A 5562-nucleotide genomic window follows, 5' to 3' on the forward strand; every position below is an offset into this window, starting at 1 on the left:
ATAAAATCTTTAGTTTACATTTTCTTTCACTGAATTTTCTAAAAGTGTTGCTCCGTTACTGCCTTGCTGTTACATGTTGACTTTGAAAAGAATTAGTTAGTTTCTTTGCCTCTGTAAATATTTTAGCTGGAGACCTGAAGTTATCTACTAGTATATCTCTGAAATCATTTTACTCGGCTATGTCTCAGAGTTAATCATTCTGGTTTAATCTTCCCAGTTACTCAGGGAGCCATTTCAGTGTGTCGATTCAGATGTTTTTCTATTTCTGGAAGGTTTTTATGACTTATATTTTTTAATTATTAACTCTCTGCCATTACTTTTCTTCTTTGTGTGTCCAATGATATGCATATTATTGCCTCTCTGCCAGTTTTTCATTTCTATTATTTTCTCTTTGACCTTTATTTTTAATTTCATTCTTTCTGTCATTTTTATTTCCTCAGTTATTTTCCTACCTTTCTTCAATGACCCTTATTAAATTTTCATTTTAGTCTATTCTCCCTTGGACACTCGCAATTTATTTCTTTTTTTTTTCAAATTCTGAAAATATCTTGCCTTTTTTATTAATCATGTCATCTAACACAGATTAAAAAAACAAATATGTGAATATGATATCAAAATACGATCCCAGGATTAACACTTTGTTGCAGGCACAGTTATCTCACAGAATATATGTTTGGAGAGCCAGGGAAAGGAATTTATTTTTGTTTTCGTTTCTCTTAAAAAAATCCACAGCAGTGCATGTAGGGGCAGGAGAGGAAGGGAAGGGGAAAGATTCTTTAGCAGCAAAATGTCCAAGGTTCTCTAATCACAATGAAATCAATGGAGATTGGTGTCTTCGCCACATCTGGCCTCCACATTTGAAGAGCATTTCACCACAGATGCTGCTTCTGCTTCCCTCGCCAGCCGTGGCTGCTGCGAGCAGAGGGTGGGCGAGGGACGTTTAATGATCACTGTTCTGCTTCTCTCTCATCCAGGCGTGAATCTGTTCTTTCAGTTCTGGCACTGGCTCCAGCATGCTCTCGGTCAGCGTCTGCCGGTTGAAGGGGTCTGTGGGGGAGTTGAGCAGGTGCCGCAGAATGATGGAGCGGTCCATGATGGTGCCGGAGGGCAGCCGCACGGGGTCAGTCATCAGGGTGTCCATCAGAGGGTCTCGGAACTCGTCCGGAGCATCGCTGTAGTCGATCTCGGCGCGCGCGTTCTTGGCCACCATCTCCTCCACCTTTTCGGCGAGGAGTTTAAACTTCTCTATCGCGATTGTGGATTTGATCCTCGCTTTCCGCATCTTCGAAATAACTTCTTCAAACAACTCTTTGCTGTAGGATCTCTGGTCGTCAGCGATGGCTTTAGCGAACCACGCACAATCCAGCTGCAAGTAAATATCTGTCAGTTGGTCCAACAGCTTCTTTGGTTCAAAGCCATATTTCTCAGGGTTTTCGACTTTCAGGTCACGGCACTTGGGACCACAGAGTTGCTGAAGATTAAAGTTCAGCATTGCAGCCAATCGGGGTCCAAGTTCTGGCCTGAGGAAGGGCTTCTGGACCTGCTTGGTGAGGATGTGGAACATGTCCAGGGTTTCCGCTGCCAGGGCAAGATAGGAGCGTGACACCCGCTCGTCCTGAGCCAGCTGGGACTGCCGGGCCTGCTGCTGGTCCCGGGGCAGCTGCTCCCACCGCTCTTTGTTCTTCATCTCCTCTTGCACCTTGTGGATCCGCTTCAGAGACTCCAGACTTTCATCGAGCAGAAACGTCGTGTCATTGATCAGCATGTTTATATAGCGAACAAACTGCTTCCCAGAGTTGAACTCCTCCATGAAGGTGCCGTGGTGAGCTATGTTCTGCCAAAGGCTTTTAAAGATGGTGCTAATGTGGTAGCGAATGGTGAACTTGTCATAGAACTCGCTGGTCGCTCCGGTATGCTCGACATCTGTATAAAACTTCATCAGGGAAGGGACCAACAGTTTGGTGGAGAGAGGATGGTTCTCAATCATTTCAAAGAACTTCTGCGTTCGTGGCTGAACAGCAGGGTTGGTCATAAACACGACTTCTACCAGTTTGGCCACCAGGTACGGATTGCGGATGTAGTTCTGGTTGCACAACATCACAACGAGGAACATCACAATATCCTGAGTGCAGGGCTCGTAGAGCACCTGAGGCGAGTATTGTACAATAAAAAATAAAAATTCAGCGATATCTTCTACATAAAACTCAGGCAATGCTGCAAACGCCTTGGGGACGTCTGAACTTAAAGGCAGTGTTACATCGGGGTAGGCAGGGTCCAGGATGCGGAGCAGCAGCTGAGTGAGAAGGCCATAAAAATTCAGACATCTTCGCAGGAAGCTCTCGTCAAGTAAACCAGCGTCAGCGCAGGCCTTGCATCGTACCAGTTTCTTAAGCTGAGTTTTGCAGCGCTTCAGCATTTCACGGTGTCTAGTTGCCAGGGGGGAATCTTTCCATTGGCTTTCGTTATTTTCCAAATCTTCCACGGTTCTCTTGAGCTCCCGGATGGCCCAGAGTCTGTGGATATAGCGACGGCAACTTGGCAGGATAGAGAGGTGGTGAGCGTGCAGCGTAAGAAAGAAGCATTCCGTAGGGAATTTCGGCTCAGAAAAGGGAGGCTGATCTCCATAGAGTTCCGCCAGCCAGTCCTTCACATCCTCCATCGTGGCGTTCACTCTGGTCTCATCGGTGGGCAGAGTGATCCGACACCTCGGGTGGAATATATACGTGGGGTCAACCGTCTCTAACTTGATCTTTGTACTTAGCTGCTGCAGCACCCAGAGAAAATTCAGCATAAATCCATCTGTAGAAACCAATCTGTCATCTGCCTGCATCTGTGCCTTTTTCATATTGGCATTGACGACAGCCGCCATGTAACCAAGGGCAGCCTCCCGGGTTTCACCATTCAACAGAATGCTATGCAGAATCTTGAAAAGCTCTTGCCTTCCCAGCTCCAAGTAATGCTGCAATGATTGGCTAACCACGCGAGTATTTTCCAGGGTAATAGCAGGCCCTGAGAAATATTTTTCAACCACTTTAGCATCATCTTCTGCGAAGACTGAGAAGCTAAAAAAAGACCCCAAATAGGAGAGTCTCTGCAGCTCCCGCCCGGACCCAGGGCTGAGGGACTCAGGCAACCACAACGGCAAGGAAGCGACCAAATTGCACACGGGGTGTGTCTTCTCAAACTTGGTTTTGCAGAGCTCACCCAAAGCCATGAGGGGGTATTTAAAGTAGTCACTCTCAAGGGAGCACTCTTTGGCAGCAAGCGCCAGGCCTTGCAAAATGGGGATAAAGATCTGCCTGAACACTTCTTCATCCTGGTGAGTGGTTCTCACCAGCTCTTGAATGAAGCCGTATGGGAGGTTCCTCCTCAGCATGTACGGCACCAGGAAGGAGGGCCGCTGCATGGACCTGGGCTGGGTGAGGGAGCCTTGCAGCACTAACGCAGTGTGGGATATGCACTGTGAGCGGATGTTGCTCAGAAGCTGGCTGACCGCTGGCTGGCTGCACATCTTAGGTGCTTTTTGTTCCTCTATTCCAACTCGGTCAAAACACTCGATGAGGTAGTTCAGCATATCTGTCTCCTTGCAGGTCTCAATGGCGAAGTGGTCACTGTAGGAATCCCAAGAACTTGCCCCATCACAGGCTCCAAAACTAGACAAAGAGCTGGTGCCGAAGGCACCCACACCGCAGAACATGGGACTCGTTCCGGGGACCGAGCCAGTATTTAGCATGAGATTTCTGTCGGGTGACCGAGCTGCCGAGCCAATTGGCTGTGACGTGGCTGTCAGACTGGCGAACGGGTTTTCATCTCTAGTCTGAGTGGACATCATTAGCACTTCCATTAAAATCTGGCCAATCAAGTCCTTAAAATCAGAGAACACTTCTTTTGGGTTCTGCTTAAATTGTGCAGAAAGAGAAGAAAGAAAGATGACATCTCTGTCCCGGTCCTTCCAGGAGACACGAAAGATCTTACAGACCAGCTGCAAGGCCTGCTCTTCAGATACTTCAGAACCCGACGACGGCTCCTTGTCGCTGAGGCTCCTTTTTTCTCTTCGATCATTTTCATCAACTTCCCTATTTTCAATTCCTGAATCCACATCCACCTGGGACATGCTTTTCTCACTAGAGACACCATCTATATCCACGCTCTGGGAACGTGAGAGAGATTGCGATTGCGTTTCAAGGCTATTGGAGGGTGAGCTGCTGAGAGAACTGACTCCTTCACTGCTCTGGCTTCGATGGGCTACTCCTGATGCACCTATTGGGGAGGTAGCTGGGGTCATGTTGTGGACATTGAGACCAAGACTCTGGGAGGGGCCGGGGGCTGATGCCGCTATAGGGGGCCCCGGAGGTTCTCCCTCTGGGGAGAGGTGAGCAGGGTGGTCGGTTGGGAGGTCTGTCCACCAGCAAATCGAGCCAGGCGCCTCCGCCGGATCTCATCAGCGCTCAGCTCCTCCATCGCTTTCTTCTTAATGGTGAAAGGCGTTAGGGAGCGATCCTTCTGTGCTTTGAGACCAGGGCGCGAGGCGGGTGGAAGGTGTCGGTCGGGCTGCCGGGTCCCTCGAATGGGGGAGTGCTGGGGTCCAACCCGAGCAGGTCCAGGAGTCCCCAAAGGTGTGGACGGAGTCGAGTCGGCGAAGAAGGAATGACACGGAGACAGCCTTCAGTTGATCAGCAGCCTAGTCAGGACCTCTAGCCAGGATCTCCAACCAAAGTTCTGGTTAGGATCTGATCAGAATCTGATGTTTATTGTCTTGTTTCATCTGTATTTATACCAGTCGATTTTAATCCTGTCAATTTCTATTGCAAAGGTTAGGGCGTTTCTTATCTCCATTCCAGGGAGTAAAGATTATCTAGCTTAAGTGTGATTGTAGTTAAAGTGATTAACTACCCGCCTGGCACTTAGTTAAGGGGTTGTATCCCCTCCCTAACCTCAGGGGAAAATCCCCACCTGGGGAAACACCTTTCTCGGAGAGTTGACTTTGGTTAAAACACATGGCACTAAGGAGAGCAAACATATTAAGAACAATATGCTATATATGCCAGGTCCCTTGAAACATATGCTGTGCCGATGTTTCTTTCCTGCAGCGACTGTGTCAAACAGCAAGGATGAACCGGCTTCTGGCAGAGGAGGCTTCAGAATTGCATAGTCAGAGGTGAACAAATAAGAACACATGAGGCACTGGACCGCCTGGGCGCCAGTCACCCCGATCGCCCCGGAGCCTCCTCCAGCGGCTGGAACCCCGCGCAGCCGGCTCGGGCCACCACTGCTGCAGCCACAGGGTTACCCGGACGCGCCACGGACTACCCGCTGCCTCCCGGGTGGTCCCGGCCAGGGAGCTCGGTCTCCAGCTCGCCGCGTGCCCCGAGCTCGGCGTGTCTTCGTGGCGGTGGCGGCGTGGCCGCGGGGCCTCCTCCGGATCCTGCTGCCCTTCCCCCCCTTGATCCTCGGTGGGAAACTGGGCGACTGCAGAGTGGACACCCCGAGGGTGGGCGACCCCAGAGCCGCCCCGGCGGAGCCCGCAATTTCTTTCTTTATTCCTAAGAAAATGTAGTCTTT

General features: G+C 49.8%; 1 pseudogene; it reads right to left on the bottom strand.

Moving 5' to 3' along the window:
* Positions 1-563: 563 nt before the first annotated feature.
* Positions 564-4590, bottom strand: LOC102425401 (annotated as a pseudogene).
* Positions 4591-5562: the final 972 nt, after the last annotated feature.

The sequence above is a fragment of the Myotis lucifugus genome, unplaced genomic scaffold (assembly GCF_000147115.1).
Source record: "Myotis lucifugus unplaced genomic scaffold, Myoluc2.0 scaffold_18, whole genome shotgun sequence".
Classification (NCBI taxonomy): domain Eukaryota; kingdom Metazoa; phylum Chordata; class Mammalia; order Chiroptera; family Vespertilionidae; genus Myotis; species Myotis lucifugus.